General features: G+C 44.3%; 1 protein-coding gene across 2 annotated transcripts in view; it reads left to right on the plus strand.

Annotated features, from left to right (window-relative positions):
• Positions 1 to 7,586: 7,586 nt before the first annotated feature.
• Positions 7,587 to 13,946, plus strand: part of GLIS3 (GLIS family zinc finger 3) — a 506,199-nt gene continuing 499,839 nt past the window's right edge. For both annotated transcript variants that reach the window (XM_036856374.1, XM_036856376.1), the window contains exon 1: positions 7,587 to 8,190. The gene's annotated coding sequence lies outside the window, so the exon portion shown is untranslated. The remainder of the gene's footprint in view (positions 8,191 to 13,946) is intronic.

Raw genomic sequence — 13,946 nt, forward strand, 5'->3', positions numbered from 1 at the left:
CAATAAGCAGTACTCTTTGGGGGCAGTACAGTGTTACAGCTAAGCGCATGTGCCATGGAACCATAGGCAGTGGGTTCTAGTCCCACCTCTACCAGTTATTAGACTGATACCGGTAAGGATTCAATGAGATCAAGAATCTCAAGTACTTTGCTCTGCCCCTGGCATATAATAAGCCCCTAATAAATGTGAGCTGTTATTATTGCCATACTTAAACTATGCCTTAAGCTAATGGCTTATAACTTGCCACTCTCACTTTCTCCTTTTTTTTTTTTTTTTTTTGGCCTCGCCATGAGGCTTGTGGGATCTTAGTTCCCCAACCAGGGATTGAACCCGGGCCCTAGGCAGTGAAAGCATGGAGTCCTAACCCCTGGACTGCCGGGGAATTCCCTTACTTTCCCCTTAATGTCCACTTCTTCCTGGAAAAAAAAGAAAGCAGTGATAGGAAGAATATTTCTGACCTATGCAACCTGCTGAGATAACATCGTTATTATCAAGCTCAAACTGTCTAACTGCTGGGCCCTTAATTCAATCTAGAATCTAAGGACTCTCTGCCCCTGCTGCTTATGCCAACAACCCCAAATGGTATCTATAACTGAGTTTTAATTTGGTTATGAAGCAGAAGACAGAAAAACATGGGGGGTGGGGAAGGGGGTGTTCCAGGCTGAATTGAAACTTTCAAAGGCAGGATTAATAACAACAGCAACAACAGCAAAAGTGAGTGGGACTCAGAGATGCCTGGATACAAATCTTTTTTATTTCTGAATGTAATTCCAGGAAAATCTTGGCTTTATTTTATTTGGGACTGAGATAAAGTCAAATTTCGATAGGAATTTGGGAATACATAGATTTCCTATTAGGTGCTGAGTTCTGAGACTACATTTGTTAACCAGCAACTGAGAACATGTAGAAATGACCTGGCTTTTCAGGTCAGTTGTCTGACAACCAAATGGATACACTACTCTATCTGACCCCCAAAGGTTTACCAGCTGTTCTGAAAGGGGGCGCTGTGCAATTATTGGGGAAGTGGAATGTTTCTTGCTTAATATTATACTGACAATATGGTAGGAGGATCTTGAAAAGAGGATGAGTTATAACGTTTTAAAAATAATCAGGCTAAAATGATATCACAAAAACTATTTAAGTAATTATTAGGTAGTGAGCACGTTTAAGTTTGTCTCGCTTATCTTTGTACCCTCCATGCTGCCTTATAGAACACTGTAGGTACTTCTGTGACTTGTTGTCAGCTATTTGATTAAAAAATAAAAGGGATCTACTGGCTCCCACAAATGAAAAAGTCCAGCTGTCAGATGGAGATCAGGTGTGGCTCCATCAGGGCTCTGGCCCCTGCTTTTTGCAACCTTCTCCACCTTGCCCTCCACAGAGTGTCAGCTCTCTCTGTAGGCTGAGAGGAAGACAGCTTCACTTCTGTCTCTTCACAACACATAGAAGAGGAAAGGTCACCTTTCCAGTGGCTCCCTAAAGCCACTTTCCTTAGAAGCTACCAAAGAAACTTCTCATGAGAACATCTCAATAGCCTAAATTGGGTCACATGCCTATCACTGAGTCAATCCCTATGATCAGGGCTTTCCTCTTCACATCTTATTGGCCCAGATTGGGTCACATGCTCATCAATGAACCAATCCGTATGGCCAGATGTATGTCATGCATTGGTTGGCTTAGGTATGGATTTATGAGCAATTCACTTTGACCACGGGAGGGAGATTTCTCTCAGAGTCATCAAGCCCATTCCTGGAGCTGGGGCTGGGGTCATTTCCCCTGAAGGTGTTAGACTGTGTCCCTTATCAATAGAGGAAGCCCCTGATTGCACATGTGTGCTGGTCAGTGTTGCAGTTCCCATTCAATCTTTGCAATAACTCACGTAGCTGAACTGAGGTCCCCAGTGGCTCAGGAACTAGCTCAAGGTCTCCCAGTAAGTGGTGGAGTTAGAATTTCTAGGTTTTCTGATTCCCAGGTCCATCCTCCTTCTAACACACCACCCTTCCCGAGTGAATGAACAAATAATAACACACCACCCTTAGTGAATGAATAAATAAATGTATGGTGGAAGCAGGGCTCCCTGCTCTGAAAGGGTAAGAGAGTAATGGTTAATGTGGGAGAATGTTTTTCTTTGAAGCCTGGCCATTCCCCCTGGAGCTAGGTGACACTGAGAAGACCTCACCCCTCTCTCTGCTTGTTTCCTCATTTATAAAATAGTAGTTGTGCTAGATCTTACCTCATTGGGATGTTGTGAGAATTAAGTGAGGTAATGCAGATAATGAACTTGGAACAGTGTTCCCGGCCTGAAGGTGGTCAACACCCTTACCCAGGGCAGGTCTACTTTGGGGGTAATTGGTTATTTATCCAATGGACAATAAAATTACACTTCTCCCTTCTCTACAGGATTAGAAGGGGATAGAAGTATTTATACATGTGAAAACCTCCTGAGCGTTCAGCATCATAGGGATTTAGAATTTGTAGAAAATTTCCAAATGTATTCAAACTCTCTTGCAAGGGTATTTGGAACTTGAGGTGAGTCGGGGAGAAGTCTGAAAATCCATGGAATCACTTTTTTTTAGAGCTTAATCATACCCAAAACTTATTCATTGTTCTCAGTTATCCCAATGACGTCCTGATGCTGTCCTGCCTTCTTCATTTCCTCTCAAAAAACTCATCTTCCTCTCTTGCACCCTCATTCCATCTTTTCTCCCCATAATTTAGTACATATGTATATATTTTTTTCTACAAATTTGAGATAAGCCATTCTTTTTTTGTTTTAATAAATTTATTTTTATTTATTTATTTTTGGCTGCATTGGGTCTTCGTTGCTGTGTGCAGTCTTTCTGTAGTTGTGGTGAGCGGGGGCTACTCTTCGTTGCGGTGCACGGGCTTCTCATTGCGGTGGCTTCTCTTGTTGCGGAGCACGGGCTCTAGGCGCGTGGGCTTCAGTAGTTGTGGCTCATGGGCTCAGTAGTTGCGGCGCCCGGGCTCTAGAGCGCAGGCTCAGTAGTTGTGGTGCACTGGCTTAGGTGCTCCGCGGCATGTGGGATCTTCCCAGACCAGGGCTCAAACCCGTGTCCCCTGCATTGGCAGGCGGATTCTTAACCACTGTGCCACCAGGGAAGTCCCAGTACATATATTTTTGGGGAGAAGAATTCATGGTGTGATGCAAATGACCGGGTTTGGAGTGGTGTGAAGGAGGTAGTGGGGTGTCAGACAGGGAGGGATCATCTGGTCATTGGAGGGAGAGGCTCACCCTCCTGGTTCTAAGCATTGCACAGAGACTGAATTTTCTTCCCCAAGAAATAGGAAATAATATTTTAATCTTCAGTTTACAATGAAGAGCCTGGGGGCACAGAAAGAGAAAGACAGGTGTTTAGACTCCTTTGGAGTATTGAAATGATTGCGCATATTCACAAAGACAATAGTTAGTGCTATTCACCATCTCTGCAAGTAGGGAAACCATTCTTTGGCTTCCTCATTAATTCATACATTCAGTTAGCGTTAATTACTTACTAGTGCCCAGCATTATTGTTAGGCCATGAAGGGCTTATGAAGAAATGTAAATTCTGTCCATTATAAGGCATTTACAGAACGCAGTTATGGATAAGATAGCATCATGATCAGGTAATGAATTTTATAATACTATATATAAGTGGCCAGTTTGGATATTAAGTGAAACTGGAAACTGCCACAGGAAACTGGCTGCCTGTGGAACATTGTGTATATCTATGAATTTATTTTTATTTAGGTAAACTCTGTAGATATACTTTAGTAATATGTCAAGAAATATCCTATAAACCTTTGTAGAATATTAGATGCATCTCAATTGGGTTTGTATAAAATAGGCAGAAAGATTTTACCAGTAATACAAGACGGAGAGACATTGTATAGAGTAAAATATTTCACGTTTTGGTCAGTTGTTTGTGGAGTGATACATTTTACTCTGACTTACGGTTTTGGCCTTAGAAAGGAAAAGAGGCATGATGCTATGAACGTAATGGGTATAAATAATAATTTTTAAAAATTGCATCACGGATGTGTAAGCAGGAGAGTCTGGGCTGACTGCACTTTTGGCAAAATTAGTAGAAAGATCAGTTTAAAAGTTTTATTAGGGTATCACACACTGATAACTTTCCACTATTTGTATTACTAACTTAGGAAGGTGAAATGGAAATTTTTCATCTTACACATTTAGCTCCCCTCTTTAAGTTGGCAAACACTGACTTTTTCCACTGTATTTCTACATAACTGGACTCTTGCTAGCTCCTGGGTGTGTATGTGTGTGTGTGTGTGTGTGTGTGTGTGTTGATAGTTAGGCATACTATCACTGGTGCTGTTAGCTCAACTTATCTGCATTTTTGAGGTAAAACTCTCTATAGACACTTTACAGGAGTAGGAATCTGATCAAGGTTCTTTGCAAGTTTGTAAATGCTGTCAGATCACTCAGACTGACACAAGTAACAGTTCTCCTGAAGGTTTGCAGTTAGGATGTTCCCTCCAGGGTCTACTGTGTTCCACTGCTATAGCTCTGAGATTGTGAATTATCCTATTTTGTATTCTAGCTTTGTGTGAGCAGATACACTGGAGTTACGGTTTTTGTGCCCTTTCTGATGCTGATTCCTCCTCTTGAAATGTTCTCCTTTGTTTATCAATTCTCTACCCATTCTTTGAAGCCCAGCTGAAACAGCCAAGCTACTTACTCCATGTTCTGTAGTAGGAAATTATTCCTTCGTCCTCCACACTCAGTTGTGCTTGTCTGACATTGATTAGAAGATGCCTTTTACTTTATACACTTGCAATGTATTTTATACACATTCAAAGAGCATTCATGGTTATTTTGTAGGATAGCAATGTTGAAAGGACTTGAGGCTTCTAGACTGGCAAACCTAGATCTGTCTCCTACTCTCCTTAACTGTTTACTGAGTTTCAAGCTTCCTTACTCCTAAATAGGAGACTGCCAGTGGCCATCTCATATGATTGCTTTGTTGAGATAATATATGTAAAAAGCCACCATTTCTTGAGTGTTTGCTATATCCCAGGCCCTGGGCAAAATGCTTTATGTAACATCCTCCCATGTACAATGCCTACATGTGTTGATTCCTTTGCCCCCAATCCTGGGACAGAGTAGGTACTCGCTGAATATTTCTCAAATGAATGAGAACTGGACTTGAGCTGGCAGCAGGGCCCTGTCTGCTGAGTCAGCTGCCCTGAGTCAGCCGTGGAGATGCATGCAACTAATGACTCCAGAGAGGAAAGATACAACTGGGTTGCAGTTCCCATCTATCTGGCTGAAAGGCTACCATGGCATTCCTAAGCACGATGGAAAGCTCATGGAGAAAGGAGAGTGTCATTTCTGAACTGCACTGTTTCCTTTTCCACCATCTCATTATTCTCCCCTCCCCAACTCATGCTGACCAGTTCAATCCAGAAGAGGTACAGATCTCATTCTGAGTCATCCACGGTTGTATTGGGAACACTGCATTTTAACTCTATCCCATGGAATATAAGGACATTGCAGATCTACCTTCCTAGCAAAAAAAAAAAAAATCAACCAAAGCATTGTACCTATTTAGTGGTAGGTAAATGTCTTAGGAATGTTAGAAGCTTGTGAAAATCCCACCTAAATAAAAAAAATGTCATTCCCACCCTTGGGCTCTTATAAGTGAAGAGAATTTTGGGAATCCAGGTTGATGATTCATAACTTTCCCAGTGTTTTATTTCCATGAGCCATTGATTAAAGTAGGGTGTAACACTATATATTTCTCTTCCAGCTATTCCCATCAAGTGGGAAGCTTTGGAAGCTTCTGTAAGCCCCTAGGATATAATTTCATGCATCGAAACCATTGTATTTGAAATGATATTTAAGGTACGTTGGAAAGGTTTTTTGCAACCTCCATTGAGGCTTGTCTTGTTCCTGGGGAGCAGTATGTACAACAAAAGAATCTGGATGAAGAGAATTTCCCGTGATGCATTGAAGGGTCAGTGTTCCCATCTTGCTCTGCTCCGGAAGGCTGGAGTTAATGAGGAAGAGTTTTTATGTGAATGTCAGGCATGTTGCCATAACTAGCCACAGTGGAATAGTCATGGCAACTTCCATCACTTGGTTTCTTTGTTTTTGTGATGTTGCTGCATGCTTCATTTTATGAGTATTTTCTTTTCTTGTGTGTGGTTGAACCCCCTTCTATTGCCATCTTGGGCTTGGATACTTGTGTTTAAAAAGAGAGGAAGAACAGAGGGAGAAACTGGAAAACTGACAGAATGACATATCTTAAGAACTTATTACTTTATTTCCCTCCCTCCACTTCTGCTGACAGATATTCTGGTGATTAATATTCTGATGAGTTTGTGTCTTTGGGAAAGGAAAAAAATGCCTTCCCTGAAGGGAATCTCGAAAAGCGGATCATAATGAGACAGAGGAAGTATTGTGAAAACTGGACTTTTTTGGTGATGGCATACCTTGGATACAGACCAACTCTAGTTATATTATTTCTGAAGTAAGATAAATGAAAATTGTCAACAATCTTTGGTGAGTCATTTGTGTACTTGAGGGCTTTTATCTTGATCACAGCATCTGCTATCTGAATGGTAATTTATAGTTCAGTGAGAGCCCTGGAATAGAATACAAGGACTGGTGAGAATCTAAGTGTCTTGAGATATCCTCATTCATTTCATTCATGAGGGTGAATAATATTCTCACTGTAGAAAGGTCTAACTGGAGAACACTGTGTGCTTTACATACATCGACTCCCAAGATGGAAGTCCACGCATCTGTGGCAGTTCATGTAGGGAACCATTAACAGTTGGCTTTCTGGGGACAGCCTCTTGAGGGCTCTGACCAAACCAAGCAGAAGGGCTGGGGTCACAGCTTAGGTGGGGTATGAAGTTGAGGATGTTGGATTCTTAAGAATGGTCCACTATATAGGTGCAACATATGCAGGGAATGTGCCTCCATTCCTAGCAGCCTGTGTTTAGAATTTTACATCTTGTAACACTTCCATCACCTTGCTCTCTTTTCTGCCTATTCTTTACTTTAAAAAGTTGCCAAAGGCATCTTCACCTATCCATTTTCCAAGTTATGTGCATTCAATCCTGTATATTAGAAAGACCCTTTTGCCATTTTCCACTTTTTAGTTTTTCTCTCCATTTTACTACTGCGTGTTTTTTTTTTAAACTTGCTTATGCTTTGACATTAACTATGGTCGAAATGCTGACGCTTTTGCATGTTAAAAAAAAAAAAAACAACCCGTTCAATAAATAAGGCCCAAGAAGAAGGTGAAGTGTCTCCCGGCTGTTACCCGGTTCTGGAGTTCTTTGACTCCCTGGTGCACGGGAAGGACTATGTGCTTGATCGCGTAGAGAGGGAGACACAAGCTCGGCCTTCGAATTGGCCAGCCTGGTGACCAGCGAGCCCGTCCCCCCTTCCCCCTCCCTCGCTCACACTCAGGAAGCAGCTGCCTACAGGCCGGCCCTCGCGGCCGCACACACATCCACTCTCCTCCCAGGCCGCCTCCCTCCCTCCCCCCTCCCTCCCTCTTCCCCCTTCCCCTCTCCCTGCAGCCGCGTCCACACTGCGCCGCCAGGGCAGCCCAGAGCGTGGCGCGCACGGGCACCAGCGCTGGGGCCGCCACCACTGCCCCTCCCCGCAGCCTCGTTCGCTGCCCGCAGCCGTCTAGGCTCGCACCAGCGTCCTCCCGACGGAACCCGCCGAAAGCAATTAGCCAGCATCCCGCGCCGGCCCCCAGACGCACCCCCAGGCCCAGGGCGAGGATGAACAGGACGCGCGAGGCACAAAGTCGAAAGTCAACTTTTTAAAGATATTATTTGCTCCGTGTGTGTGTGTGTGTGTGTGTGTGTGTGTGTGTGTGTATGCGCGCGCGCGCGGGGGGGGGGCGGCAGAATGAGCTGATGCCGAGGGTACAGCCACCCCACTTCTGCCCCCTCCTCCCCCTGCCGCCGCTGCCCTAGCACACGCGCGCGCACACACGGCACTTGGGCCGGGTTTCCGCGCTCTGTCCCCCTGCTTGGATGGGAGTTTTCATTTCCGAAGGAGGCAGAGCCGGGGGAGCGCGCTGAAGGGCTGGAGCCCCAAGTTTCTCCTCGCCAGCGCTGGCCGCCCGCTGTCACTCGCTCAGGCTGGCCGGGGGAAGGGACCCGCACGCCAGGCTTTGTTGTGGAAATCCCGGTTACCTGGTAAGTGGATGCCATAGGAACTTTGCTCGCAGGCGAGAGACGGGAGAAGCCGGGCGCTTGAGAATGCGGGGGAGTTGCAACGCTCAGAGATACAAACTAGGTATTAGAACTGTTTCCACGCTGAGCGGATGGCGTTCGCTCAGGTTTAAGAGTACGTGCACTCCAACACCCAGATTCTCTAAAAGATCTGTTTACTGAGATAGATAGCAATTCTCAATTAGGAGTCAAGCTGTGTTCTTGTCAGTTGCCTAAAAGCGTCGACTGAAGAAGACGGAGAGGAAATCAACAAGGTTTTAAAGTTTTTCTAATGAGTAAGACTTTTTTTGTTTTTGGCTTTTCTTCTAAACTATAGGGTCCCGAAGGCTACAAAATCAGGGCAAGTTACGGAACGCAAGGGCATGGTTGTGCACGCCACCCATGAGTCCCCACTGAAGGGAAACTTCGGAGAAGTGGGAATTGATGGGTTGACATGAGGTCTCTCGCGCTCACCGGGCTTTAGTTGCCTTTGCCAGTTCCACGTGTTTGTGGAGCTCTAACGAAGGCTGTTTTCCATGCTGTGCCTCACCCAAGCCCATGTCCCTCCCCATTGCTCCGGAGGTCCTCCGGTAGGGGGTACATTAACTCCTCTTGGGGACAGGTCCAGCGACTCGCAGCCGCCAGGTCTTGTAACTGTAACTATAAACCCATGCCGCAAAATGCACAGATTCAGACGCGCACACTCCCCACCAGGTTTGTCACCTCGCGTTTACATTTTTATAGGGCCCGACAAAATGTCAGCACTGTTTGGAAAATGTCTCAGTCTCGGGGACTTTGTCCTGCGCACAACTCCAGTCCCTATAAATGACCCTGTGTGTATTTTGAAGTCGCCCGAGGCCGCTTTCTGGAAAGCGTGAGTGAGCAGCCGGCTTTCTCCTAAACACACACCTTGCCCAGAGCGACACTTCCAAGTTACTCACTGGAGCTGACAAGTCACTTCGGTGATGAGGAAGTCACCCAAATGTCTGGAAAACTTGGCCCTGACGGATTTGTCATCCTATGGATGATTCAATTAGGTACCTGTAGGGAGAAACTTTATGAAAGGTCATTTCTGGCTTCCCGAGTCGCACCCTCGACTTGGGGGTGTCTAAGAGGCAAGAAGTGAAAGAACAAGGATTAGGACGATAGCTGGGTGGGGGCTCCGGGCCGGCGGGAGCGTGCGCTCCCGGGAGCGACGAGGAGGCTGCGACTTCCTCGGGATCCGGGATTGGGCCGGGCAGCGCGCTGCTCCCTGCCTCTTGGACTTCCCAGCCGCGGGCCAGCCGAGCGCTCATTCGGCCCCGACTTACTCAGGACTGGGTTGCACAACAGGAAGCCTGCACGAGTTTGTTTTGTTTTGTTGCGCTCGCTTGCGGACAAGGCCGAGGGTTAGGGGCAGAGGCGGTCAGGGAGTAACGGGGTCGCAGCAGCGCGTCCCCAGGAGGGCTTTGTCGCCTCTGCCCCCCCGGACCCGCCCCTCACTCCGCGCCAGAGAGCCGAGGGGCACGGTCCTCGGATCCCCGGTGGCCAAGATAGGGGGGTCATGAGCAGATAAGGGCTGCCCTTCTCCTGTCCTGCCCCACATGCTTCTCCTTCGCCCGGCGGGTCCCCGGCACCTCTCCCGACCTCTCCAGCCCTCCTTCCTGCTGGAGAGGCCCCCCCCCCCCCTCGGTATTCCTCACCCTCTTGCTAGGCTTTCCGGACATCAGCTGGGCCCTCATCCCAGCAGCATCTAAACCCAGGGCAGGGGGTGGGAGTGGAGGGTACTTCCGGAAACGCAGGGACTTGATAGCTGGAATTGCAGCCCCTTCTTGCAGAGAAGAGGGCTTTGCACCCTCTCCCCACCTACTTGCAGAACATAGCGTCGCCCCAGAGTTTGGGCCTGGGGCTCTGGAGTTTGAGAAGAGGAATGTTCTGCAGCTCCCCCCAGTGGACCAGTTCCCTTTAGGTTGTGGAAAGAGGGAATCTCAAGTATGATGGGATCTTGGTGATCACCTACGGATGAGGAAACAGACCCAGAGAGTTTTAGGAGTTTTGCCCAGGGCCTCAGAGCCAGTTGTCACAGTCGCAGGGCAGACACTCAAGTTTCCCAATTCCCAGTTCAGAGAGCATTCCTTGGCCTGAAGGTGAACTCAAGACAAATGCAGAGTCTCATTCTGTCCCTTCTGAAAGCTTTGATGAGTCATGATTTCTGCCTTGGGAGTTAGCCAGACGTCTGTTTCCCTCTCTGTAACATTTCTGACTGGACCTCCCTTTTTACATAAATGGGGAAACTTTTTTTTTTTTGTATAAAATTGATTTATATTGGTTTAAATTTTCCCATTCCTTCTTTTCTCCCTCCTTCAAGTTTGCTTACAGTGAAGTGTGAAACAGGTGCAACCAGCAAAAGTTTGTAGAAAAAGGATCTGCCACAATGAATGTTTGAAGCCACTTAGAGACAGGAGAGTGTGATGTTATTTTTGCAGTTGGGAACTGTTGAAGTTTAATGATCTCCTTTGAATGCTTTACAGTTTTCATATGTTTTCACTAGTTGTCTATGCAGCCAGATTAGCCCTAACACTACCTTGGAAAGGAAGAGTGGGGGATTTCTTTTCCAGTTACTTTCAAACACCTTTCCTTGTTGGTAGTTGAAGTCCTTTCCTTTGTTACCCAGAGGACTCAGTAATCCTGCAGTGTGAATAGTTAACTCTAATTGCTGCTGTAACTCCATCTCTCCTTGGTTCACATTAGGCCAGTTTGAGAGAGCATCTTTTCTCTGGTTCCCTATACCATACAAGTTCCTTAATAGTAAAGGGTTTGTCAGAAATTGAATACTTGGGGGGTCGGTTGGTTTGCTTGGGAGGAACTGATCATGTACCAGCCCTGCCTTCATTTATATGGCAGAAAGTGGTCTTTCCATCATTTCAGAAGAGAGCTCAGTGTTCTCAGTCTTTTTTCTCTGAGTGTTCTTTCCTGCTAGTAAATTAATTTGAGGACGTTCTTTCCAGTGTTGTCTCTCTCATATTGTAGTTATTGATCTCTGGAGTTGGAATGTTAATTTGTAGTTCTTCCAGAGTATAGAAGGAGTACTTCTTGAAGGAGGTAATTCAGGAAGTGGCATCCTGTGCACATTCTCTTCCATGGAGAAGTCATTTTCTGTGTAATTATTTTCTGTAGAGGATATTATAAGGAAGATTGAAATACAAGACTTAACATTTAACTTTTCTCAAAGTTTGGTTGGCTCATAGACTCAATCAGGACTGAAAATAAATTTAAAACATAAATAAATGGCACATAGGAAATCTGTGCAATATAACCATGCTGCCTTACTCTTTCCAGGAGGATGAAACTTACAATAAAGTCTTTGAAATGACATTAACGTGTAGTTTGATTAAAAGATGCTCAAATTCCAAGTTTTCCTAGTTTTCCACTTACTTTAGGCAGAGTTGACACAAAGTCCAAAATTTTTATTGAGATAAAATATTTTTATTGAGATAAAATAAAATATTGATAAAGTACATACATCTTAAGCTTGATGAATTTTCACAAACTGAGCACAACTGAATAACTAGCATCTGGATTAAGAAATGGAACATTACCAACACTCCAGAAACATCACTCTTACTCTCTTCTCATCACTATCTTCCCCCAGCCCTTCCAGTCACTGTGTTCTCCTCAAGAGTAATGACTGCCTTAACTTCTAAGAGATGTAATAATGTTGCCCGTCTTTTTAATACCTTATGTAAATGGGATAATTCAATATGCACCCTTGGGTCTGGCTTCTTTCGCTGATATAACAACCTTTTAGTAGGTCAAGTAATTTGGACTCCCCTTTAAAGTTTAGGGGAACATTTTGGCTTGCAGAAATTGGTTGGTCAGGCGTTACTTAATATGACAGAATTAAGGAAAAACGCTGACAGAAGCAGAAGCCCTATTCTCCATCCTAATGACTGTCTGATTAGGGAGACTGAACATGAGTGAAGCTGTAGAGTGAAGCCAGCTTAGGGTGAGCAAGGAGAATGCTGAGGAGCAGCTACCACCATGACAGCCCAGAATGCATTCGGCAGTCTCTCTGTTAGGGACAGCAACCCCCCCCCCCCGCCCCCTGCAAAGAAGCGCCTGGGTGAAAGTACTGAAATGACTGTATTTGTTTTGTGACTTTTAGTTAGGATTTCTCATTGTTCACGAGTATGCCAAGGTAAAGACAAGAATAATATGCCGGCTCAGAAGAGTGAGATGGAGTTTTTATGCTGCTTTGTTCTAATAAAGAAAGGAATAGACTAGGAGGAATAGACCAGGAAGCACACAACTGTAATTAAACTGGTTCCACAAGGCACAGAGCGTAAGGTTCATGATTTTATGGTCACACCTTACTTAGACTATATTTATTCAGGCAATAAATGATAAATATAGGATATTAATATATAAATATATAATTATATATTTCATTTATACCATGCTTTTCAGTATAAATAAGCAGTACAGTGTGATAAATATAAATATAAATATATGTGCATAAATGTATATGAAAAGTCAATATGTATGACACAGGTAGTGTGAAAAATATAAATATATAGGTATAAAATAATCTGTGTACCTCTAAGGGCTGGGGAGAGTTCAAAGGTAATTTAGACACAGTCCTAAAACTTAATGAAATTAGAATTTAGACAGGAAGATGAAACATAGGCAAATAACTATAAGGCAATGCAGAAAGTTATGAATGTTAAAGGAGGTGTACATAGAGTGGAGTAGTCAACATTTATTGGATCCTTCTATGTACCAGACACTGTGCTAAACAAGTAACGTGCATTATCTCATTTAATATTCTGTAATGCTGTGAACTAGGTACAACAGTGTAATTCTCACCATTTTACAGATCAGAGACAGAGGGATTAAGAGAGGATCAGAGAAGGCCTAAGGTGGGGTGGGCCTGGAGGTTGAATAGAATCTGGATTTGGGGAAACAGAGGGCAAAAGAAGGGAGGAGGGGAAACACCACTCAGGTGGACTCAAAGGCAATATGTAGGATGAACAGAAACAAGGATCTAATCATGTTCTACTTTGGGAACAAAATCAGGGGATTTATTTGTAAAACTGGAATCATGAAGGCGCTAAGTAGTTGAGAGCAGACTTGACGTAAAGAAAGCTTGTGGGGGCCATTCTTGTCTGACATGATCTCTTCAGGCCAAGAATGGGAACAACTACACATTCCTTCAGCTGCAGCAAGCCTTGCTGAACTGCAGATGGGCAGATAGGATTACAGTGCAAGATCAGACCCTGTCCCAGGCTACTTGATAAAAAGGTCAGGCTCTCTCAATGTCAGTTATTTCGGAAGTTCTGAGCCACATCTATGAAGTTTCATTTCTAGGCCTGCTGAATACTGTACACACAAAACTAACCAGATGCCAGGCCTATGTATGAATTCTTGTTATTCCTGTGTGTGAAGAAATGGATTAATGTTTTCTCAACCTTTGCAGCATGACCAATAGATTCCACTTCTGTCTGTAACTTGACTGAGTCATTCATGTAGGGTTTTTTTTTTTTTTTTTTAAATAAATATGTTGTCATGTTGGTTAAGGGCCTAGTCATTGTTGTGGACATTCATACTTCTGCAGTGATGTCACTGAACATAATTTAACTTGTATAAAACTTCTGTCTACCAACAGCTAAAAATAGTTACATTGGTTACTTTTAAGCAATAACTACACTGAAGGAAAGAAATCACTCAGTTACACAAGTGATAGGGATAATTTAATATATTTG

The sequence above is a fragment of the Balaenoptera musculus genome, chromosome 6 (genome assembly GCF_009873245.2).
Source record: "Balaenoptera musculus isolate JJ_BM4_2016_0621 chromosome 6, mBalMus1.pri.v3, whole genome shotgun sequence".
Lineage (NCBI taxonomy): Eukaryota > Metazoa > Chordata > Mammalia > Artiodactyla > Balaenopteridae > Balaenoptera > Balaenoptera musculus.